This window comes from Diorhabda carinulata, chromosome 1 (genome assembly GCF_026250575.1).
Source record: "Diorhabda carinulata isolate Delta chromosome 1, icDioCari1.1, whole genome shotgun sequence".
Taxonomy (NCBI): domain Eukaryota; kingdom Metazoa; phylum Arthropoda; class Insecta; order Coleoptera; family Chrysomelidae; genus Diorhabda; species Diorhabda carinulata.
Window position 1 is genome coordinate 15669946 of NC_079460.1, and position 26673 is coordinate 15696618.

General features: G+C 31.6%; 1 long non-coding RNA gene across 1 annotated transcript in view; it reads left to right on the plus strand.

Annotated features, from left to right (window-relative positions):
• Positions 1–76: 76 nt before the first annotated feature.
• LOC130902398 (uncharacterized) overlaps positions 77–26673 on the plus strand; it is a 124153-nt gene continuing 97556 nt past the window's right edge. Inside the window, exon 1 of the long non-coding RNA XR_009060389.1 lies at positions 77–239. This is a non-coding gene — a long non-coding RNA (uncharacterized LOC130902398). The remainder of the gene's footprint in view (positions 240–26673) is intronic.

Here is a 26673-nt window from a genome sequence, read left to right on the forward strand (position 1 = left end):
AAACTAACATCGCATTATAACAAAAAGAGAGACAAAAAACAGACTACTTCAAGTATTATTTGTGCAACAAACAAGCAGCTAATTTCGAGTCATCGTTAATGAAAGTACCTTGTTCAGGTTTGGTATTAATCGTGTCAGCTGTTTTTTATGCCGGATAATGGTGTGTGTGATTATTCTCTACATTTTAATAACAATTTTAGCAGAAAGTTTCGGGATTTTCATAATATGTATTTCAAAAGGTAAATATTAATTATTTCATTTGACTAATTTTTCAATACCTATTTAATTTAGATCAGAATTAAATTTTTTTTAAACTGTTCGTAGGTACACCAATTATGATGATTGTTTGTTATTATTATTTGTTATTTGTTATTATTGAGAAATAATCAAAATACTTTTATTCAAGTTATTGAAAATATATTTGATATGAATACTTCGGAAGGTGGATTTTTGACCAGGGTCAACAGTTTTTGAAATAAAAAAAATATTAGTAGGATGAAACCGATTGGGTAAAGACGGGAATATAACGAAAATGGAAGAAAGGGGGAAAGTTTTTAAGGGTTTATCTAGATAGACTAGAAATCCTATGAAAAAAACTTTTGTATGCACACTCTTCTTGGTGAAAACTTGTTCTAAACACACTTTGTTTTTTTTTTATTTGAAATATTTTCACTTTATTTTGACCTGATAAATCGGAAAAGCACACTAATTTTTGATCGAAAATTATCACGTCAAAATATTTTTATTTGTGCGGTGAAATCTCTACTTTTTGATGTTTCAAATTAATATTTCTTTTTCCATAGACCTTCTATATATGTTTATGTTTTCGTCTTAATCGTCTTAATTTTAGGTCTCTTCTGTTTCAAAATTAGTTTTCTTAATAATTAATAAAAAGCATAAATGCAATGATAAAGATTCAAAAATTTTTGGAACGGAATATAATACACGGAAAAGAGAGTTTTTAGAAATGGTTCACATTCATAAGAACAAAAATCATTTAAGTAAAATTTATAGGTTCATTTTGTAAATTTTAGTACAACTACAAATAAATCGATTGATGGCTGCTACATATTTTTCAGATGTAAAAACTAAGGAAAAATTAATTTTTCTTGTTAAAACAGATTTATATTTTGATTTTATTTTTATTTGAATATTCATGATGTAGGTGATTGATTAATATAAATACGCAAATTGTCAGTGTCAAATCGTATCATACTCAAAAAATGAAAACAATACTAAAAAATTCATTATATACAAGTTTATTTATTGAAATTTAATAATTACTGTATAATTTTAAGAAATAGCTACAAATTGGACATAATTAAAAATATTTTTCGGGTTTGAGTTTTTTTTTTGCTTTTTTGAAATAATTTAACTCAGTAATGTATATCGTTTACACCAACAAAAAATGAAGATTTCAATGAAAAAAAGCCCACCGACTTTTTAAAAAAAAGCCATATTTTGACATGAGAATTTATGTGCTTTTTCTATAATAAGTCCTAGTAAGGTAAAAAAATGAATTTTTTAAATTAAAAAAAATTACAGTTTGTTTTGACGAAAAAAAGGGAATCGAATTTCGAGATAAAAATCAAAAACTTTATTATTTGAAATTTTCACATAAATTTGGAAGTTGTTTCCCCTTTCTATTTCCCAACCTCAAGTTGTCCGTAAATTACTTTTCCTTCCATTTATGATATACTCTATTTTCCAATGGGCTTTATCCTGCTAAGATTTTCTTTCAATTTTTACCTTTTTAAAAGCTCTAACCCTAATCTTTTTCTACAATGTTCTCTCTAGAAGAATCTCTAGAAGACTAACCTGCTTAAATTTTATATATAATCATAAACTCTTTTTTCCATATTTCTGTGATAAAGTGGAAGATACCCACTTTTATGACATAACGTATGTGATTCATGTCAATTAATTATATGATAATTAAGTTTTAATATACGAAGAACAAACAATCAACAGTTTGAATTATTCATATATGTGTACATAATACTATTACAATTTACATAATACAATTGCAACTGCATTAAGAGAGAATAATCATCCCAAAAAAATGATAAATAACTTTCAAAAGAGAGATAAACAAATATTATAACTAATAAAAAATAAGATAGATCCTAAACATAACACACAGACACCTTAATATATAGAAAATAAATTGGGATGTTATCAATTCAGAAAAAAACTGCAATGATAAACCATAGAATAACAGAAAACATACATTATAATCAATTATAAAAATTCATATATTTGAAACAAAGTCAAATAGAAGAAGAAAGTTTTTAGAAATGATTTATATACATAAAATATATTAATGATGAAAATGACTCGGGCAATTGAAGTAAAACTCATTTAATTTTATATTATAACTTTGTATAATTTGAATTGAGGGTGGGTCTCCCTCGCAAATTGGAATTTGGGCAGTGATATTTAAGAATACAAAATCGTATCGTTAAAGGACTTTGTTTTATTATCAATTGACAGGTTGTTACTATTAAAGTATATTTTGATCAAGACCGAACTGAAATTTCGAAAATATTTTCTATATAAGTTAGAAAATACATTATTCTCAAGAGACCTTATCATTGATAAATTTATTCACGAAGAAGAAGCATTAAGAAGTTTACAGAAAAAAACTTAATTTTTTAAATTATTTTGATTGCTTTTTAAGTAACCAAATAATAGAATTTAATTATTTCAACAAATCAAAAGTTCATAGTGTTGCCTGTCCTTTGACTATTTCGAAATACCCGAAATTTGTAACATTTCTAATGACTTGTAATGAGCGAGATTTATGTACTCGTTTCTTGTTCGAACTTTCAGTCCTTCTAAATTTATCGATTTGATGTAAATTTTGCTGTTCAAATACCCCCATAAAAGTCTAGAGGATTGAGATCCATGGATCCGGTGGTCATTCAATAGATCCCCTTCTACCTATCAATTTGTATGGAAATATAACATCAAACTAATAACGAATAGGTTTTGCGAAATGGCAAGGCGCGCGATCTTGGTCGTATATCTCGATTTCCTACAATCCCTACCAAATATCCACGTTTTCTAGGCGTTAAGAATAGCCTTTTCGTATTCAAGTATTTCGTATTCGCTCCATAATCAACAATCCTGTCGAATCATGTTAGGACAACCTGTATATATTATCATTTTTCGCGACTGGACATAATTCTTCAAACATAATAAAACTATTGAATTTATTTCAAACTTCAGGTTCATATGGTATCTATATATTCAGAAAGCAAACTTGCCGACTTAGTACAAGCCTTATTTATTAAAAAATAAGAGTACGTGTTAGTCCTTTCATTCGAGATTATGTTTCATTCCACTTATCCTAAAACGGCTCATAGAAAAGCCGAGTTTGAATCCTGTTAAAATTAAGAGATGTGATTACGAAAATTAATTAAATAAATAAGGTGACAGATATAAGCAGAGTTTTATGATATCTATCGTAGCTTATTAATACTAGTCTCTAATTCTATGAAGAGTACGATTACATTACTTTTTCTGTTGACGCGCGTTTCGATAACCAAGTTATCATCTTCAAAGACTGAAGACTGAACTAGGTTATTGAAACGCGTGTCAGATAAGGCAATTGTGAGAGTTGGTGTGGTGATAGTGTGAACAATGTGTTCAGTAACAATAACTTGGAAGTAAATAAAAGATTGACTTCTTTAGATATTCGATATTAACAATAGAATATGCAGTTATACATTTTTTTTATTTATTTTATTTTTTTATTTCATTACAATTGATAGATAATTATGTTGTGTTAATGTAGTCTTAAACTTTTGACCGGCAGTGTATATTTAAAAGAAAAACTAGTTTGATCATCACGTACAGGGACTTCATCACTGTCGATGAATCCTGTGCATGGAATAATAATTCAACTTCTGACTTAAATTATCTAACAAATATAAAAATTGAATATCACTTACTGTCACTGTTTCGTCACAATCCGAACGTAAATCCCAAAAATTGTCAAAGCTCACATGTACTAACACAAGAAAAAAACTTCAAATTGCCATAAGTTGTTAACGAGACAACCCTTAGACAGGAAATGAGAGTTTTTGTTACAAGGGAAATCACACTTTGAAAGCTCCGCCTTGAACACTGACTAGGGGCTGTGTTTACACTTCAACCCTCTGTTTTATCCAATAGAAAATTTGGAACAGCATTGACAGTAGAGAAATGTTTCCAACCCTTGATAATTGACCAATAGAGCTTTAGATACATCTCGACGCTTTCCTTCAAAAATGTAAAACATAAATACTGTTTTTTAAGGATTTCTATATTTTAATCTTACAATCTTCTCGAGTGGCGATAGTGTTGATTACAAAAAAGTCTCATTCTCCGTTAAAAGAGGAAGAATTCCAAATTAGTATTATCTCAGATATACTATGCGAAAAAGTACAGGGTGCATTCAATTAGTACAGGCATAAAAGACATTGATACAAATTAAAATATAAACTATACATAGTACATATGTACATAATACGAAAATATATACAAAAAAAAATAAATTACAAGATATCAAACAATCATAGTAATCTCATATCTAGGGTGTATATAGTCTTTCTCCCACCTCTTCATATAGTATTGGAAAGCATGGCGAAAAAAAGGAACGAACAATGTTCAGGGATTAAATTAACAAGGTAAAACCGTTCTTGAAAAATGACCAGACCCCTGGGTAATGCCTCAGGACGAAGTACCAAAAAAAGTTCAGGTTTGCAAAAAAATTACCTCAATATTGAGCTGTAGAAGCTGGTAGGATAAAAACATCATACGAGAAATGAACGGATATGCCATCAAATAGTACACGGATAGCTCTAGAACGGCAGACAGAACTGAAATAGAAGTTTCAGGCCTAGAATCAAACACTCAAAGCCTGAGCAACACACCAAACATTTTTCAAGCCGAGAATCCTGTATTTACTGTGTCTAGTTCAATTTGATAGGATTTATCGTAAACAGGAAATCATCAATTCTGTCCGATAGTCAAGCAGCCATTAAAGCTCTAAGCTCAAATATCATAAACTACAAACTAGTTTAGAAAGGTCTAGACAAATTAAATAAGTGAAGCAAGAAAAGTAAAGTCACCCTGCAATGGATTCCGGGACACACCGGAATGGAGGAAAATGAAATAGCTGACAGACTCGCTAAAGTAGGAGCAAACAAATCCTTTATAGGGTTTAAACCCCTCTGTAGCGTCAGCTACAGAATAATAGACTCTCCTGGAAAACTATAACCAGAGAAGATCTGCTGAACGTATTGGCCTGAGTAAGAATAACCTACTAATACTAACAGGAGTCCTGTTGGGGCACTGTCGCGTACCCCTGAAGACACTAGACGTAGCAAAGGAAAAAACCTCTACCCACCTTTTCCCGAAGTGTGTGACACTACTTATCTCTAAAGCACTACACCTGGGAGCAAATAATATAAAAGACGAAGATCTCTGACAGCCACAGCCATCCTACATTCTGAACTTTCGAAAAGGAGTAGTAATAATAGATCAGCTGTAAACACTGGGATCTCCAGTATCACAGCAAGAAAGGGGAACACTATAGATCATTTTATATTGGCTTTGTTGTTAGTACATAATAAACGAAATTTGTCTTTCTGTATTTTTTTGCTTGAATTTAACACTTCGGGTAACTCTGTTGTTATGTTTTCTTATTGCATCAGTTTCGATTCACGATTTCCATAAAGTTGGTTTATGTGCTAGTTTTCATTGAAAAATTTGCTCTGTTTAGAACTATAAAAAAAAAGAAACGTGAGAAATTTTTATCAATGCTCATGATTCTTAGCAAATGTCAAGCACTATGCTATAAAACATAGTAACAAATATTAATTGTGTTATGGTAGGCTTGATTTCACTGTTCATCATAAATGTATTTTCAGCGGAAAAACTTGTGTCGTAATTCCAAGTTGAGTGAAATTTTTGCAAAATTGTTAACATCGACCTGGATCATCTTCATGCAATTCAGGAACCATTATCATCTTGTCCAGATGTAATTTATGTTTTTTATACACTACGCTACACACTATTTCTTGATATACCAGACATCATTATGAACAGGGTCATTCCTGGACGCTGGCGATAATATTTTTTTGTTTCATATAGTTTCTTCAACGACGTGGTTTTGAATAACAAGAATACTAGCACGTTAATTATTTTGATAGTATAGTTTTACTAATTCAAGTGTTTCTGGTGTGATTTTCTTAATTCATTAAAAAGAACTAGAAATCAACATTAGAATTTGACCTTCTAGCATCTTCAACCAAGTTTTTTTTCTTATTTAAAAAAGATAAGCCAGATAAGCTTGAATCCGCTCTTCCGTCGAAAGGATCCGAAACTGTAGTGGAAATCCTTTACTCGCAAAACGCTGTGAGAAAGAGAAAAACAATGATACATGTCTCCAATGATATGGCTGCAGAAAAGTCCAATCCTTTTAGGCCAAGCAACGGGGATTTTTTCGTGACACAAATCTTAACAGGTAGCGAGTGGTGCCAATCGATAGAGTAAGTTGCCCCCATCAAAACAGTATACTTTTAAACTCGAGAAAATCGCGCGTTTGTTTGTTATTAACAAAAAACTGTAAATTTTCGGACTTTTTTTGGTTTTTTATTTATAAATCCGAAAGATTTGTAGGAATCGTTATGGTTGTAATACGAAAGTTGTAGAGAATTGGATAACGAAGAAAATGAGCTGTCGCGCGACTTCGTAGCTTGATTAGAAGCTGAGAAAACCCGGAAAAACTGGAAAATTCTCTCTTTTTTTTTAAAATTCATATCTCCGTCAATTTTTGACGTGGAGAGCCGAAACTTCGCAGAATGATAGAAGAACATATGCGCTTTATGCATGTCCTGTAACTGTGCGATTATTAGTTTTGCCGTAACGGTTGTTTAAACAAATTAACGCGAAATTTTCCCGAGTCTCCTAGTGACACACGGATCGTTTAAATTCAATTTTGAAAACGGATTTCGAAAGAATGCGACCTCAGCTACACAATGTATATTCTGATTTTTCGAAAAAAAAAGAAAAACTGTTTCAAATCCGACGTCAAAGATGACCGTTTTTCTTCGCGCGCCGCGAAATAGTCGAAGAGTGGGGGGAGCAGCGGCGGAGGAGAGCAGCGCATATATAGTAATAGCTGCGCGCTGCTCGCGGCACTCTTCGACTATTTCGCGGCGCGCGAAGAAAAACGGTCATTGCCGTTGCTTGGCCTATTTATACGTGAAACACATTCCACAATCTGCCGAAACAAATATTGCAGCACGTAGAGGGCAGGATAAAACTTTAGTATTTTTAATCAAAGGGCCTGCGCAATTCAGACGGGACAGCTGACCGTCAAAACCTAATTAACACACAGAGGAAAGTTCTAGGGAGTCAACATAGTGGAAGAGGCTTCAAAGCCAGCGATGCCCGAAGGATACTCTAGCTCTGTTGACACTAAAGTGAGGACGAGCAAAAGGATTGCAAAGAGACTTTCCAAGCAATCAATATCACAACGTCCCCCATTCTTAGTGATAGGAGGTTTCTTTATTACAACAGGTGGCACTTACATAAGCCATATAAGCTTGAAGCCACAATTCTATTGAGAGCAATCCAAAACTGCAGTGGAAATCCTTTATCCGCAAAACATCTTAAGCCGTGAGAAGTAGAAAAAACAGATATACATAACTCCAGTGGGAGAGGCACAGACATCCGCAGAAATTCATAAACAATGGCCCCACACACAGTTTATGATAGATCTTTTTATGATAGGACACTGAATGGATTGGATTGGATGAATACTTATGCCACAAATTAATGATTTTTTTAAAACTCTGTTTGTTGGATTTATTGCTATTCTTTAGTTTTGATACATATTCAGTGGATACAGTGAATAAATGGTTGTTATTTCTTGAGCTGTATGATGTGATTTTTTTATTACAAATGTCGGGACTAGTGTTAATACCCGTATAAAACAGATTTGTCTCATCATATATAAGCAATACCGAAACTAATATTCTTCTATTTTTATATTGATGGAAAAACAGAACGCTAAAACATTTTTAATAGAATACATATACACAGTAAATAGTCAGTGAGCTTAAACTACTTTAGTGAAAATAACAATTTGTTGCGATTTGTTTTCAATCCGTGTAGTTGCTTTTTCATCATCAAAATTTTTTGTATAAAAATTAATTCAAAAAACCTCGAAATCAAGTTAAATATGTGGTTATTACATAATGACCCTTAAAATAATTATATCAAAAATGTTATGTAGATAACATCTTTTTAAGCAGTACCCTAGACAATGGACTATGAAGCAAGCGTGTTGATGTTTATTGATTTGTCGCTCTAAGTTCCAAGCTTTAACCCTATTGCCTTTTGTTTCTATGGATTACATTTATGAGTAATTAAATCGATAAATCAATATTTAAACCTTAATTTTCTTTAGTAGAAATATTTCATATAATTACTCGCTCCAAGTTCCAAGTCTTAACCCTATTGACTTTTGTGTCTATGGCACACACTTATGAGTAATTAAACCAGTAAATCAACACGTATTTTATTTTCTTTTAATAGAAATATTTGAATATATTTAAACTGAAATATAATATAGTCAATTTCTTGTTGATGTTTGTACCAAAAAAAGGTTATTTGAACAACCAAATAGACTCTAGAATCGCATTAGAAAAAACTTGTAAGTACTTGTATTTCTGGTTTTAGTTCAGAATAATCAAAAAGTCTGAATCACTTTTATTCGATATCTCATCTTCTCAATATTAATAACTCAACTCAACAACTACCACCAATTATTATTTAGTAAAATGCCTCTACATAACAACAATTTTGTAACAATGTAATATTTCAAACGATAAATATAGAAAACTAACTACTTATTTATGCTAATTATTTTAAAATAGTTTCAACCATTCACAACAATTTGTAACTAATGACATCAATTGAATATCTAATATATCCTTATAGTTAATAGACATGGCTCTTGTAAATGTTATTGTGATTATAGTTATTTAGATTTTATTTAATGCATTCAAAATTGGCACGAGGAAACAAAGGTTTAATTAACCCTTATTTTTTTTAATTTTCTTTGTAATTATATTAACCCAAACGTGAACTAAGTTTTTTTATTTATAGTAAACCTGACAATCATGCAAGTAGACAAAACACTGCAACACATTTCTTCTTCGTATGTTAATGAGACTCGTGACATTAACTCTTCTTCACATTCCGATGAAGAAGAAGACGCTTTGTTGGCGTTTCTTCTTGTGAAACCACAAAAGAAGTATTTGGTATTTCCAACCGATACATGAAAATGCTAAAAAAGTATTCAGGAAAAGCATTAGGATCAGAAAATTATATCTTCGTAGGCTTAAATCCTGAAATCTGGTATTGCAGAGTTACACCACCGATCATGTTTGAATTATGGTATTGACTTAAACGCTTTCTTTTGTTCTTTATAAATCAATCGGTGACTTCTTTAGATAGATAACTTCGGAATGACTTAAAAAAACTTTAGCATTTTATGTGAATATGCTAGAGATATGATAAGAAGTATAGCGAAGATGATTTGAAGATGATGCACAAAATATCATGACAAAGTTATAGCAGGAGAAATATGCTCTTGAAAAATTAAATTACAATAGGAAAAAAACAACGATGAGAAAGCCAAATTATATATGTATAGAATATGATATAAAGTGGTAACGCTGTCATTTTCATGGATCCTTTTAATGTGTGTAAAGTTGTACATCACTAACAAATACCAAATTTTTCATTCCTTATCAATTACAAACACTTTTAATTGTTAAATGTCATGTCTTATAACAAATTTTACACATTATCTTCAGGTATATGAAAAACCAACAGTTAAACAAAAATATGGTATTGCTGTGAGTTTTTGAAAGATGCAATGTCGTATAGCATTTTCAATATCTCCTTTGGATTCAACTTATTCTCACGCAAGAATTTTGCAATGGATTTGATTAAACAGTGATATGACGGTGCAAGTCCGGAGGAAATGCTTGACATTTCTCCGATAAAACCTCAGATATTCGCGTCAGCTGTCCCCTATATATCTCGACATTGAAAACTCGACCATCTAAAATGATTTTGAAGTTCACTAAACCTCCACCAGACACACACAGACATAAGGTTTTCTGCTCTAGTCTCTTTGCTATGGGTTCTGGTAATTGTCATTTGTCTAACCACTGATTTTCGATCTTCAAGCTCCAAATTTTCACTATTAAAACAATTGAACCAATGCTGTACCCTTCGCTCACTAACTGTGTATTCCCCTAATTTCACAAATTTTCCTTATAGTCACGGTTGCTTCAAACTTTCTGTTTCTAATACAATTGTACTCTTCATATAATTTTATTAGAAACTAGAGTGTTAACAAGTTACAACATATTTAAATTGAGTCATATAGGATATACAATTAAGAATATATATTTTTTCTTGTTATATACCAAGTGATTTCAAAATTTTTGTCATGAAATTCGTATGCATTTTCTGCAAATTATCACGAAATTATTTGAAATGTGAACTATGCTGGAAACATATTTGTTTCCAAATTACAAATGTGTAGCTATTTTTAAAAGCTCTACTTTATAATTTGATAAAAATTGGGAAGGTTCCCACAGACTAATATCCAATAGCCAATATTATTTTCCCGATGGTATCCTAAACCGAGGAACGGCCGATGAACATGTTTTCAATCACTGTAAATACCATTACGTAAGCTAAAGTGTATTCATGTGCAATAATACCCTAGCGCTTCAATTATTGCTATTATTGTACTACCCAGAGACGCGAAGAAGATTATCCGGGATTTTAACATGTAATAGAAGGAACTTCTAAATGTATGTAACATCCATAGCCTTTCAGCATCCAACTCTTGAAAAAATATACTTCAGTAAGGTGGGTTCGGAAGTCTAATTGATTTTCATTGTTACAAAAACTATAAGAGTCTAAATGTAATACATCTACAAGGTATTATCTGAAAACCTGAGATCCTATTACTGGCTACTTCTAATATATTTTGAAACATGATTATCGTCACTGGTTACTTTTTAGAAGAATTTCATCATGGAAAGGAACACGAACTGTTATTGATTTTACAAATTTATCTTACTACAGCTAAAAAACAAAGAAAAAAATGGGATAATCTAAGAAGTCTATAAGGATTATCCATCCATAAGTTTTGCATTTTGAAAATCACAAGGTTGTTAGAAGAAGTTATCAGCCCAAACTAATACAAGTCAAAAAAGTATTGGAAATTGTTTATTGAAACGGGGCTTCAAATTTGTATTTCAAATTCAAACTCTAAAAATTTTTCTTAAATCTTAACACATACATCAGAGATAGCTTACCCGGTAAGTTGTTTTAAGAAGATAAAATTCTAATCATTCATTAAGTAGGAAGCACTCAATATGTCTACAAATTATTATTAAAATTGAAGCGATAAGGGTATTCACCTTTGTCAATCATTATATTTTCACTGTGCTATAAGGAATCTGATGTTAGGGATTAGGTATGTAGTTAATTGGTTTCTTGAACACTTTTCACAAAATTCATATAAAAGAATTACGTATAGATAAATTTCTTTTTCAACATTTTTAACAACTTCTTTGAAGAAAATTAAAAGATTTTGTCATTACCTTTATAGCACAAGACGTCCTCATACAACCATTTGAATAAATCAGAAAAACCATTTTATTTGAAACCGTAAACAACCGGAACCAATCAGTAGAGCAGACTTATCCAATATATCATTTGATTATAGTACAGGGAAATATGGTTCATAAGATACAACGTATCTCATAAGCACGTCATTTTGTTTAGATATGTTGAACTTTACTATATTTATTTTTTTACTATAAATCTCAGAAAACATTCTTTTCATTATTTCAAAATGTAACATATCTAATTTTTCAATTACTTTCTATATTTCTTTTATTCGCATGATTGATTTTTTCTAGCACTTTTTCTGGTTCTACTCAAACAGAAAAATCTGGTAAATTAGATTTCATTTTTTAACTGACGGCTTTAACAATATTTTTTTCACTTCGAAGGATTGCTTTTATTATATGAGATCCCCAAGGAACAATTCCTGCATTTGTGGATTCTAGAAACATACTGCTTAGGAAAGATTAATCTTTTCCCACTTTTCATTTTATTTATACTTAGTTGCTGCCACAAAAGGTCTTAAATTAGGGGTTATTTTTGACTTTTATCAAATTAAATTATAATATGATACGGGAAAAGATTGAATAAGTAGACATTTATTTCTTACAAAAAGTTTTCATACTCGTTTCGAAAAATTCCCAAATAAAAAGTAAGAGGTCAATATTTATTTTTTGCAAATATCATGCGCATGATCCTAACAGTAGTGAGCGTTTAGTACCAACGCCAGCTTCTGTCAAACCATCTGTGTACCGTTCAAATATTCTTCTATATCCGTAACATCATGGTAAACGCTTTTTGTTTTCTAATTATCTCATGACCTGTACCTTCCTTATATATCCTGAGATATCTAAGATCCTGGCTAATCTATCTATCACCTGTGAGATCTCTAAGACTTTAGTTGAGCACGTTTTCTTAGCTCCGGTGTTACGTACGTTATCAGTGGTTTTCCTCGTAAGTTTCTTTGGTATACCTGACTACTGCCACAAATGTGATGATGCGTCTAACAATCATGGCGTACATCTAACGCAGTATTTTAGGGTTATAGCCCTAATTTCTATTTTTGCACGCTATTAGAAACTTCAACATATTTATTACGTTGAATATTTTAATGTAAAGTATAATCCTTAAAAACAAGTACATAGTTTGTATAAACTATGATCTTAGATAAAATGGATTTTTTTTAGTGTTGAAAGGACATTCGGTATATACCCTCTACTATAACAGATGTATGTATATATTAAATTGACTCATAGGTTTAGACAAAGGAAATTATATATTTTTAATTCAGTTTCGTCGTAATATTATGGACGACGTGCGATTATTGTTAGTTTATTCACTAAGTCGAAAATGCAATTGCATTATAGTGTGGTGTCAACTAATGAATTGTTTCAAGGTCTAATACATATTTGGTGAGTGATATTTACTAACGATGTTAACTTTCTAGATCCTTCTCTAAGTATTATAATTAAAATAATAAAAAAAACATTTAGGATTACTAAAAAAGTGATAAAATGATTTTTAAATATAAGATTTTATTCATTGAAGCCAAGGATATATACTTTTTTTATTATTTTTTTTATTTCCTGCTTCTCGTTTTTCGAAAAATATTAGTTTCAACTAATTTTTATTGCCATTTTATCAAATAAAAAATCTTTAAACAATCATTTGAATAATAGATGCTGATAATAAGAAAGCTGAAAAAGTATATTGTAAACATGTAAATATAGAAATTTGGAAGAAAATTAGTCATTACTTCCTAATAAATAGTTGGAAAATCTTCTTTGAGTGAAAATGAATCATTGCTATGGATATTAAAGTACACAGTGATAAAGTTAAAATTAGTAAGACACTTCTTAGTATTGCTACGTTCATCTTTTTTTTTCCAGAAATAACAACCATTTTTAAATGATTTTTACTTTATATTTATCAATTTTTTCACCAACTGCATCTACTACTTGAATCATGTGCACTTTAAGTAAAGTGTGATTTTTAAAAAAGTTTCTGTATAAGACTAAAAACAGTTTTAGAGTAAAGATTTGAATTTTTTTAAACTCACTTTTCTGTTAACGTTCCTAATAAGATTCGATCTACCAATTGTAAGAGTTTAAAACACGTTCACGAACCATTGAGTTGTCGAAGGTATTTTACATTTGAAACCATATTTTTATAAAAGGCTCATACAAATTATTTTATTCGCGAAAAATTGTGAAGTTTTTAAAATCAATTTTAATTTGAAATATTATTATAAAATGATGAAAATGCCAAATTGCACATGTATCAATAGGACTTTAATCGGCAACCAGGACCATTTGACTGTGACGCGACTTAACCGCGTCTTTCAAATTAGTAACGCCACCTTTTGGTGAAATTATAAATATTTTGTGCTTCTTGTTATGAAATTTTAAACTTTCATTAAAAAACTGTACCTAACATTGTGATTCATATAAAAATTAAGTAAATTAATTAACGCTATATTATTAAATAGTTCACATTTTTTTCTTGAATCATGTTTTGTAAGGTAAAGTAAGTGTGGTAAACATACTTTAGATGGTATTACATCGCTGGACATACGAAGGTTGCCTGGAAATTTTCCAACCTAACAAAGAAACAAGACATTTTGTTTTTATAATAATTTTTATTTTCCAACATCGTCTCCTGTTAAGTCTATATACAAATTTTTCGGCAAAGTCTAGATTCATTTTCAAACCTCGAAAAAGGTCACCTTCTCTGGTCAATGAAATCGCCTTTCCCTTTTTGCAATCCACAGTTTTCCCTATTTTTTTCCCTATTGTTTTCAGTTTCAGGAGTGTGGTGGTGATGTTATGAATAGACGCAAAAAATAGAGGATTACATCCCGGGATCTCGAGTCCCGGGTTCCTGGGATCCCGGACTCGAAACTGTATAAAACTAATGCATGAAATGAAACGCGTTCTCGTTTGACATTTGGCAGCCATCTTGGTTTGTTCGGAAATCTCGGAATTGACTTTATGCAATCCTGTATTCCCGAGATTAGGAAAATATCCGGGATCGAATACTTTAGTATATTGCAGATGTTTTCTATCAATATGCCGATGGCCTTTATCTCTCTAACCTTAATCCAACGGTCATTCGGTACCATTTGGTGAACTTTTCCTATTTCGATTGTGGCAGTTTTTGGTCGTTCCGATCATTCGTTATCAATCAAAATTATATGGCCACATTTAATTTGAGCTGCCCAACATTTTACGGTCGTAAACGGTGGTGCGGGGTTTCCGTAGACAGAGTCTAACTTCTCTTCATTACCTTAGGCGTATTACCACTCAAAAACAAATATTGTCAAACAGAAACTAAACATCTAAAATTGCTGAATTTTTAGTGATAATCCCTCAACACATGCGCAAATATATTTGCCAATTTATATTGTTCAAATCTGACATCTTCAGGTGAAGGTTCGTAACTTACCAGTCAACCCTCGAATTAACACAATAGTTAAAAGCGGATAATAATTTTCAACAGTTTTAAGATTGTGAGGGGTAAGCGGTCCACTAACACAACATAATGAAGGGGAACTCAATCGAAAATATACACAAACAATTCACCCTTGATAATCGCATGGTACATGTATAAAATGATTACTGTTGTGACTTCAACATAATTATCCTGAAACATTATCAGAGAGGATCCCATTTAAAAGTGGGGATCGTGCTTATTAAGGTTTATATTTATTTTAATCGCAGATCTAATAAGTTGTAAACTAAACACTATATATCTTACTATTCTAGTGTTAGTTGCGACTCTACCAAATATCCTTAGTGAATAAGCCACATTACACAAATACTTTCTTTTAAACAATTATTAAAAATTTACTGATAAATAAAAACAATAAGTATTTTTTAGACCAACTACTAAGTTATTTTAATAATTTAATTAAATAATAGCATCGTCGAAAGTAATTTAAATAAATATGGAATATTAAGTAAAAGGGAGAGCGTGGAGCTTTCCAATTCCAGAAACGAAATACACAATTCCAAGATGAATAATATTTGTGAGTAACGATGTAACAATGGAATGTCGGTTCAGAAATGCAATCATTCTACTCCAGTTAAGGTTTAGGTTTGCTTTAGTTAGATTGTTCCTCGATGTAGTTTACTGTCGAGTGCTCGCGGCCCGTAACGAGCTAAACTGATTACACAACAATCTGTGCTAAGCCAAATAGAGTTTATAATTGAAAAAACCACCCGCAACCACCCGCATTACGTTGTTTGCCCGGCTCTCATCTTCCATCTCTTTTTGTCTCTCGTTCTACTAGCTTTTTATTGTATTTTATATTTATATTTGTTCCATCAAAGCAAGTGATCAAAAACAGATCAATTTTTCTAATGGACACTATATTCAAAGGAATAGGAATGTTTACATAAGAAAGCAATTTTCATATTTTCATAACTGAAAAAAAATTACAGTCTTGTTCTGATACAAAGAATCATTGTCAGAATTACGAGAGTTGCAAATTAAGTTTTGAGGTAGACAAATAAATACAAATATCTATAATTGGATAGGGTTTAACTGCTCTTCAAAATATTCTCTATTAAGATCATTAAACTTTTGCATAGGTATGAACCAATTTTCGAAGCATTTTTTCCATTCCGATTGGGGTACCTCCAAAACATGTGATTTGAACGCATCAACCGCTTATTCAGGTATAAAAAAACGTTGTTCTCGTAATTTATTTTTGATTTACGTAAATAAGAAAAAATCATTGGATTCCAAACAAGGACTGTGCGGCGGAGGACTCATCCATTCGACATTTTGACTGTTCAAAAACGTTTTTGTTTGAACTGATGTGTGAGAGCTAGTATTATCGGTGTGGTAAATCAACAGGAGAGCATTCAGGAGATATAAAAATAGCTACATCGATAAAATATCGTGATAAATATTCTTCCATTGATCATATCGACCGGATGATAACTGAAATAGAAAAGTTCGTCATATCTCCGGTTTTCAAACAAGTATAAGTACATAAGTATAAACTCTTAATAAAGCTGAACAAAATATTATTCTGGAATCTACTGAAATGTTGCAGCCATACTTATATTAGCGAACATTACGCGCAGTGCTCACACAAGGCAGTATTCTTGGGCCAGCACCATACACATCTGAAATTCAAAGAAAACAACATATGCTGATTACATATGAGTTTTATCAGTAACGGAGACCATGAAATAACGATAGACAACTAAAAAATACTTCATAGTAACCTTGCTACCAAAAAATAAATGTACCACTTAATCTAAAAAAAGTATTATTTCAAATAAAAAACTGGACTGAAGTCTGGATATTAAATTCAAATGTGAAAACATTTTATCAGGAAATGAAGATAAAGAATGAAAAAATGTATTGGTTAATAAATAGAACTTCGCAACAATCTATTCAGAATACATTCTTTATTTGCAAATATTTGGACTTCTAAACTGCAACTATCCATTTGTATGGAGAAAAACCATTATAGACACCTTGGAATGTTCCAAACACAAATATTTGATAATACTGCAAACTTTTTCGATACAAAAATTTGCATAGAGACCTCCAAATTCAACATTTCTCAGGTTGAGCTCGAAAGAATTGTAACATTGTATAACTAAAAAACCTTTTCGACTTAAAACTGGTTCTCATTATCTTCTCTCTAAAACTCTCTCTAGTATTCTTCTTCATTCTGTCCTGATACTTTTTCTTGTTAGTGACAGTTATCATTGTTTCAAAGATTTTTTTTTCTATCTTTGCCTTCATCTACTTTTAAGTTTTTCTACTAATTGGAATTCTATATTCTTTCTTTCTTTAAACGTTCCTTGTGTTCCAACGTCTCAATCTTTACGCTCTCACAAAACATGTTATTTGCGCGCCTACTATACATACAGGGTGTTTCTAAATTCATACGACAAAAGTCTTTTCTATAACAAAATATCCTCAGCCCAAATTTTTCCAAGATATTATCCTTAAAAGGTACTAACCAAAATTCAATTTTTTCTTTTTTCATAAATTTCAATAGAGCGAGAAACTTGAAATTCTAATTTTCGTGCACTTGCAAAGGACTAACTGCTGGTATTCTTTCAATATTCCTGTTACTTTAGAAGTATACCAGGGTGAAATTACAACCCTTACCTTATTTCATATAAAATCCTTTTTTTATACATCTCTGAACGTGTACAGCAATCCATGATACGTAAGCTACGTTCATATATTTTGGCTAGAGGTTGTTATTTCCAGCATTTATTATCAATCGTATCACATTTTACATCTTAACTATTTTCCACTCAATTTATTTAAAATACTTCAACTTGAAAAGAAGTTTTGATATGAAATAAAGTAAGGGCTGCTAATTTCACCCTAATGAGTGCACGGAAATTACTGAATTTCAAGTTTCTAGCTTCACTGAAAGAAAATAAAAACTCCATTTTAGTCACCACCTTAAGGGTGATATCTTGGAAAGGGGTGAACTGAGGAAATTTTTTTATAGAAAAGACCCATCTTAATTTCATACGAGTAATCACCTCCTGAATTTTGACGCATTAATTTAGAAACACCCTGTACATCTTTCAGCTCCTTAGTGATTCATTTACTCTGACTATTTTTGTGTTAACTCCGCGGTATACTAATTTCATAGTTCTCGTCTCTCTATCTATTATTTCTCCATTTTAATTTGTATCCAAATGTCACAAACATTATGACATTACTACTGCGTTTTTATCTCGTTAATGTTGTTAGCATTCTATATTTTTTATCCCCTTCCCTAGTCTAAATTTTTTTTTCTGTTATGATTATCTATATCTGAAATAACCTGTGAAAATGTTTACTTTGTATAAGCTTTCTATTAAAATTTGTAATAAACTTAAAACTGTATATTTCAAATCCGCTCCTGAACTGCAGACTTCGCCTCGTGTGCTCCGCTTATTTAAATTCGCTATAATTTACATCTCAGTTCGTCGTTCTTATTTTTTCGTACCAATATTTTTCTGATTAAGTGCCACAATAAAATGCAATACTTCTACTCCTCTCCTCATTAAATTCTTTTTGAATGTGATTTTCTTTTAAAAATCGAGAAGTATTTATTTGAAAACGATCTGGAAAAATGGCATACCAGATTCCAACCCTATTTTATTTAAAATTAATGAGCGTTCCGGTATAACTGTATCAATTCATCGACATTCAATTAAAGTAGATTAGAGAAAGAAAAAGCTAAATTGAAGAAGAGTGCTATCGTGATGTTTAAACTACAAATTCTAATTCTTTGTTTTTTAGTTAACCGCTTACAAACAATGGTGTCCTTAACCCTTTATAACGAATATTTTGTATTAGAATTTTTACTCTGATCTCTTTAACTACCACAATATATCAATGTTTATTTCAAATTCTCCAACTTGAATTGTTTCCGACGTTTAATAAAGTACCTTTCTCAGTTGAATTCCAAGGTTTAATTTTGGTCTTTGAAGATGATAACTTGGTTACCGAAACGCACGTTTGATACTATAGCAGTAGCTATAAACAATGTGTTCAAATAGTTTACAATAAGAAGTAGCTTGTTGTATTCAACACCCCCAGAAGTTACACTTGTGAGCAAATAAATCGACTCGAGTCGCATGCTCGTGGTCAATAGTCTTTAGAAAAAAATCTATAGGTTCCATTCTTGTTCTGATTTTATCATCTCAAAGCCATTAGTCGTAGCGTTATAATAAGTGGTCTATGTTGTTATTGAGTTATTTTTTTGATAAAGGAAAGAAACAATGAAAAAGGGTTATAATTAACAGTAAAGAAAATACAAGCTTAAATTCGTCATAACAATAATTTTCTAGAAATAAATTTGTCAATATTCAGTGTTCCCTCCCCTGGTCCTAATATCAGCTTCTAGCCCACACTTTTCTCTTGAGTTGATCCCATAAATGCTCGATAAGATTGAAGTCCGGGCTACGCGCTGGCCAATCCATATACATTAGGTTGAAGTTTTTGCAAATAAATCTGGCGTAGGGAACGACGTCATCCCCTAAAATTTCTTATATGTAACCAACCTTTGCTTCCATCGAAATGCCGCCCAAAACCATCCAGGAACCTCCTCCAAAAGCCACATTTCTTTTATGCAACACTGCGGGAATATTTCTCAAGTCCTCTGTAGACTCGTCTTCACTATCGCTACCATACATTTTGCTTTCATCTGAGAAGAGAACAGAGCTCTATTAATTCGTCAGTCCAAGTAACGAGTTCTCTAGCAAATTTTTGGCTCAAGGTTAGCTGCCTTAAGTCTTTTTCCAGCCCCTCAAAGCTACATCTCGCGTTTCTCTGAGCTTTTGTTGGACTTGAACAGCAGTGACTGACTCATGTTCAGCACTCTGGTCACTTCTCGCTGAATGAGGCTTTGTCGCAATAGGGTGACCGCTTGCGCTGCTTTATCATTTGTTGTGTCCATTTTCAGGTAGAATTCTTGTTTGTTATTAACAGAGATGTGTATCGGTTAACGTTCGATGACTAACTGATGTTGAGTCAGGTAGATAACTTTTTATAACGGTCAGTTACCCTTTAATTAGTACTATTGTAAACAAGCATAGAAAGGGGAGTTACCCATCATAACTAAAGTTTCAATAGAGGTCCAGAAAAGGAAAATCAATGTAAGTAATCAATTAAGGTTAATTTCCTTTTTCGTAATTGAAATAACCTGGAGTTAGAGTTATAGCTTATTGTAGCCTAGTCGTAATATACTTCTCCATTCCAAGAAACTGGAAGAATAAATTTAGCTTTAAGATACCTACAAAAGATATTTATTCTAGACGTAATATTCTTACTCACTTGTCAACAAAGGAATGAGGTGCAAACAACTGATTTAGTGCGCCATTTAGGGGCACAGCTGAATTAGGAGCCCATTTTCCAATCCTTGCAAATTTATATGCATATAGTGCTGCTATAAGGGATAGAAACTATAGAGGATAAAGCTAAGAAGAAGTATCTCATATGCGAGAAAAGTTACTAGCTGTAAATGATCAATAAGATTTCAAAAGCTTCCAGAATGGCGCTAAAGTCGACAAAGACCATGGTATGAATTTTATATACAAGCAGTTCATTCTACCAAATGTCAACGATTTACGTTGTACAAGTGGTAAATATAACCTAAAAGATCATTATAAAATTTACCTTGGCTAATGTGTCGCCACCTTTGTTTTACACATTTCGATGAACACTTATCTCTACCCTCCATAATAGAAACTAAGATGTTTTTGGGTCTTCATTCATTTTCATATCAAAATTTTCGATTTATAAAAATAAAAAAATTGGAAAATTCGTATTGGTCTAAATCGTTAATACTATTAAAAATGATGCTGTACCGTGATTACACCTGATACCTTCATTATATGTTTAGACTTAGTTTGAATTTGGGCGCTTAGATAAGCTTTTCTAACTCTTTGTATTTTTTTTAGAATTTCTCATTCTCCAATTTGCTCTTATAGAATGTTTGTGCTTTTGTAACTACAAAACACAGTTGTTCTTCTTAAACTTTCCAGTGTTTTTGTATCGTCACAGCACTCGTCATTATTTTTTCTAACCAAGACTCTTATGTTTTTTTTTTAAATTATTACTGCAGTTTTAGAAATTCTCCGTGAGCCAACTCCAACAGTTATTCAAGACTTTCAAGTAGAAACCAATTAATAATATATATCTTCTGAAATAAAGAATAAAAATGAATACAGTATTGAAAATGAGACAATTTTTGTTGGTAGAAAGTAATCTAGAGTAGCGTTACAAAAATCTAGCAAATTTTATCTAGAGGATTCAAAAATTGGATGAAATTTTGGATTATTTTACAAAAATATTATGAACTGATTAAGCAACCTTCTCTGAGACATTTTTAAGATGTTTTTAATAGTAAAAAATTCAAGATAGTGGAATAACTTTCATAACAGAAATAGATTAAACAAATACAAAAATCAGGACATAAACCAGCTTTTAGTGTGAAATATATGTCCTGATATTTGTATTTGTTGAAATATTTTATTATGTTTATACCTCAACTCTTGTTGGTTACAAGATAGAACAATTCTTAGTACTGTCCTGTTCGTTTGAAATAATTTAATTGATATATTTAAAATATGGAGCTATTAATTGACTATCTAATAGTCCAGATTCAATTCATATGGATTTCTTTGGATTTCTATGGATCATTTAATTAAATATATGGGAAGATAGTATCAATTACTTATTGACGAAAATAGTGGAAACTATTTTTGAATGATTTATATAGAGTTTAGTGGTCTGCAATATGTTAGAATTGCTTGGTAGATCGTATTAATATTTTGGAACAAGTTTTCTCAACTACCGAATTATTGATAAAAATAAATTTTACTCAATTAATATCCCTCTAAAAATTAATAATCAAATGCCTTGTCGCAAGAAACAAATTCTTATTTTCACCCCAATATCAAAAAATAAACATAATGGGGTATCTTGTAAAAAGTAACAGTGCAAGATGTAGTGCAGATTTTATATATAATTGAATGTTGGATGAATAATGTATATGTCCTCGCGTCACCGCAGCCACATTGGATTCCCAAGGGATGGAGTTAGTATATTCCCTTCTACCCTTAACCATTCCCACACGCCCCGAATTGACCATAGAGCGGAATAGAACGTCAAACTATACGCCTAGCTGAGCGTGTTTGTTAAATGAACACCGACACGTCACTGCGCTTTATTTTCAATTACCTCGAGATAATGATTTTTAACCAAGGAAATTCCATTTGAAATTCAATTGCACCAATCTGACTGATTCTTGTTTAGTTACCAATTGAGTATACGCAATATACAGAGATAATTCATTATATAATGTTCGGAAAAAACTATACGAAAAAACCTCGCTAATCTATCCAAAATGAAACATTTTTACCCAAAATAAAATATTTAACAGAAATTGTTAAATCTGAAATTGTAATGAATCCGGGTGATGAATCGACTTTCTTTTTATTTTTAAACGCTCCTAGTAGTATAAATTAATTTATGTGAAAAATTATTTTAATTGCAACTCAAATGAGAGAGAGAGAGAGAGAGAGAGTAGTAATCTACAATGACAAGTATCTGCAGGAATGTATAAATAATTCAAAATTCGTCGCGGCATATAACTTTCGAAAAAGTTCTGGTCCAAATCCAATTTATAGTGAAAACAGGCATACTTCAACGTATCTAAAAAAGGTATTTCATTGAAGCCGACTACAAATGTATAGCAAAAGTGATAAAAATATGACTACTCTCTAGATAACATTTCAATATAATGTGAAACAAAATATTCGTCTATTGGTCATTTCGAGTAAAGTGCTCTGAGACGTCGGCCATATTATGAATATCTTTTGTCAAAATAAAAGGAAATAAAACATCAATATAATCATAATTTTAATGTAAATAACGCAATATTTGTCCTCCTAGACAATATGATAGCTGGTTGTGTTATAATCCCAAAATAGCCTATTCGTAGGTTTGCCAGACGAAGGAAACGAGACCGGCAAATACAAATGTGGTACCAAAGTATATTTTACAATAAGGTGATGGCAACAGTGTTTCAGAATGTAAAAGGTGTCATATTTATTGATACTTCGAAAAAGGGAAAACAATAAGTTGATAATACTATGCTCATTTTGATGTCGAACCTAAGATCGCATTTGTTGAAGAAAATAGTTTTGTTACACAACGATAATGTACTCATTCGTTCGCTATGATAACAGAAGAATGCTAGAGACAAACACGTATTTTGCAGATTATTTTTTATATACGAGGTATATCCACAAAGTAAGTTTCATTATATGAAAAAACGGGGACAGATGAAAGATACAAAAAAATATTTATTTTACAAAAACTCATTATTTATCTATACATTACTTAATAAGTCGGATGACTGACACAGATGACGGTGACATTGTCAAATCCATATGACATGTTATGAAGTACCAACTTTCAAAAGACTAAATTTCATAACATATCGATTAGTCAGAAAAACCATTTGTTATTGGTTTGCTGAATTTCAACGTGATCGTATAGACAGCGATGATGGTGAATGCTCTGGTCGTCCAGTTGAGGTGGTTACTCCAGAAAACATCAAAAAAGTCCACAATCTAATCGTTAATTGAAATTTCGTGAGATAGTTGAGGCCGTAAAAATAAGAGAAGGCAGTGTCTTTACAATTATGTATGAATATTTGATCATGAGAAAGCTTTTTTCAAAGTGGGAAGATTATGGCATCTGTATTTTGGGATACACATGGAATATTGTTCATCGACTGTCTCCACAACGGAGAGACAATCAACTACATAGAGTTGTTGGATCGTTTCAATGTAAAAAACAAGGAAAAACGGCTTCATATGTCGAAGAAAAAAACACTATTTTGCCAAGACAATGCACCGAGACAATTGAACGAATTTTACTTCGAATTGGTTTTTCGTCTAACGTATAGTCCAGATCTGGTCCCCAGTAACCAATGACTATTCGCTGATCTTCAAAAAATGCTCGCCGTTAAGAAGTTCAGCTCAAATGAAGAAGAAATTGCTGAAACTGAAGCCTATTTTGAAGCAAAAGACAAATCCTTCTACAAGTTTGGCATCGAGAAGTTAGAGGAGAATTGGAATTATTGTATTGCTCTTGACGGAGATTATATCGATGAATTTTTGGCAAAAAAATGTGTTTTTCTCAGTTAGTCACACGACTTATTGAGTGAAGTTCCGAAACTTTGTAGGCACTTATGTGGCACTTTTTGTAAACTTTTTCGTAACAGGTGTCAACCATGTGGTAACATGTTCTTTCAACTCATCATAATCGTTGAAGCGAAGCCCCGACTGTACGAAGGAAGATCAATCGCGATCCAGACAAATTCCTGCAGGAGTTTTTTTATCACGTTCTCAGTATGAGGTCAGTAATTATCGTGGAAAGAACACCTTTTGACAGTAATCACTCGGTGCTTGTTCTATATTGCGCGGCGCAATTTCTTAATGGTCTCACAGTAAACATTTGAAATTGTTTGGCCTTGTGGTAAAAAATCAATTAACAAAAGGCCTTTTCTGTCCCAAAAAACACACATAACAATGTTAGGCTTAACTTTCGTTGGAAAAACAGTGTGCCTCCATTGCATTTATTGTCGTTTAGTTTCTAGGGTGTCGTAAGATGCCCAAGCTTTATCCCCTGTGACTATCATCACCGTCTTTATTGCAGCGTGTCAAAAACTGAGGTAATATTCCCATTTCATGAATTGGTGATGGTAAGATTTGAAAAATTACATAGCAAGAGCATTAATTCTAAGCTTACGGTTTTGCTTAAGCTTCTCGTCAATTGCTTGAACCGTTTCATCAATAACCAAAGACGGGCGTTTTTCATCGTGCACTTGATTACATCCAACATTGAACTGTCGGCACCATCTTCTCATCATTGAATCACTCTTAGCATTTTGTATTGGTTCATCTTTCTTTCACTTCAATTAATGCTGGCATCATAAGAAAAGGACTACAAATCACATTGGCAGCAGAGATTTGAAAATGGCGTACATTTCTTCTGCTTGAGTCAGAGTATCTGCCGTACATGATCGGAACTGCCACGCTGCCGCTGATAGAAATAGAAACGAAGCTTACATTGTGAATATTTCTCGTCTTTTGAACAATTTGGAAAAAATATTTTTCACGGTAAACTAACCTTTTCATATATTTCTTTTGTTCGTTAATAGGTATATGAATCAACAGTATTGATGACTCGTTCCATAAAAAAATTTTCACATCAACATCTATTTGCAAGCTTGTTTGACAGTATAGTTAGGTTACATTTTACTGCTGTATAAGAAATTAATTACCAAAATAAAATGACGCAACCAAATAAGCAGCCGATGTTGTTTATTATTTGTTAATTACTAAAAATATAAATTTATCTATTCATTATATAACCCATCATTATTCTCGAAAAATGTAGTTTTTTTAATAGCGTTGGTACAATGAAAAATATAATTGATATCAATATACGGTTAAAATGAGAAGAAATACTAAGATCAACATTTAAAACTTTAGTTTCAGTTTTTAAATTATGCAAGTATTCCTTAAAGTAGGTACATACATTCACTAGAACATTACAAAACCAAACTAATTGTATGCTCGTATCTTTTTTTCACTTCATAATCTCTTACTCGTATCAACCCTAGGCCAGATACGATAAAACTCTTATAAGATATATCTTATAAGTGTGAATTTAAAGAATAATTGTTCTCAAACATACAATTTCTTGATTAGGTTTCGTTTTCAAGAAACGCCTCTGCATATCACATCTGTGTTACAAAGCGATGTTGGTAAATGATCATAATGGAATACGCCACAATGCATAAAAGAATACCAGAACAAAAATGTGACGCGTGGCACACGGAGGATAATATCCACTTTGTCGTAACAACCACGTGTCGGGCATTACGCGCAATTTATAGCCCTACTTACCTATTTGATAGGCCCTTATTTTTCTTTAAATGTTACGTTCGTTATCCTACTACCAATCAACTACTTGTTATGTGTTGTTGGGGAAAATCGCCGCTTTTGGGTGTCGATTTACCGAAACAAAGAATTCTCGATTAATTTTACATGGGTAGTACTTAAGACCGTTGTTCGGATTTATATTTGTTTTTCTAAAAGTAATCTGAGTATTAATATTTACTATCGTTACAAAAAAGAGGACTCATGATAATTCGTGATTGTTTAAAAAATGAAAGAGAAATATAGAAAATTATTTGAAATAATATTTTCCATTCCGTGACTACTACCCAACAATTATTGTCTTTACTGACAATATTATTACTGACCTATTTATTGAATTTAATGTGATTTCTATATATTCTATTTAGTTTCAACAAATTACAGAAATCTAGGTTTTTACAGTAATATTCAAAGAAATATTATGGACTTGAAATTCCCAAGCGGTAATTGTTTCTTTTGAATA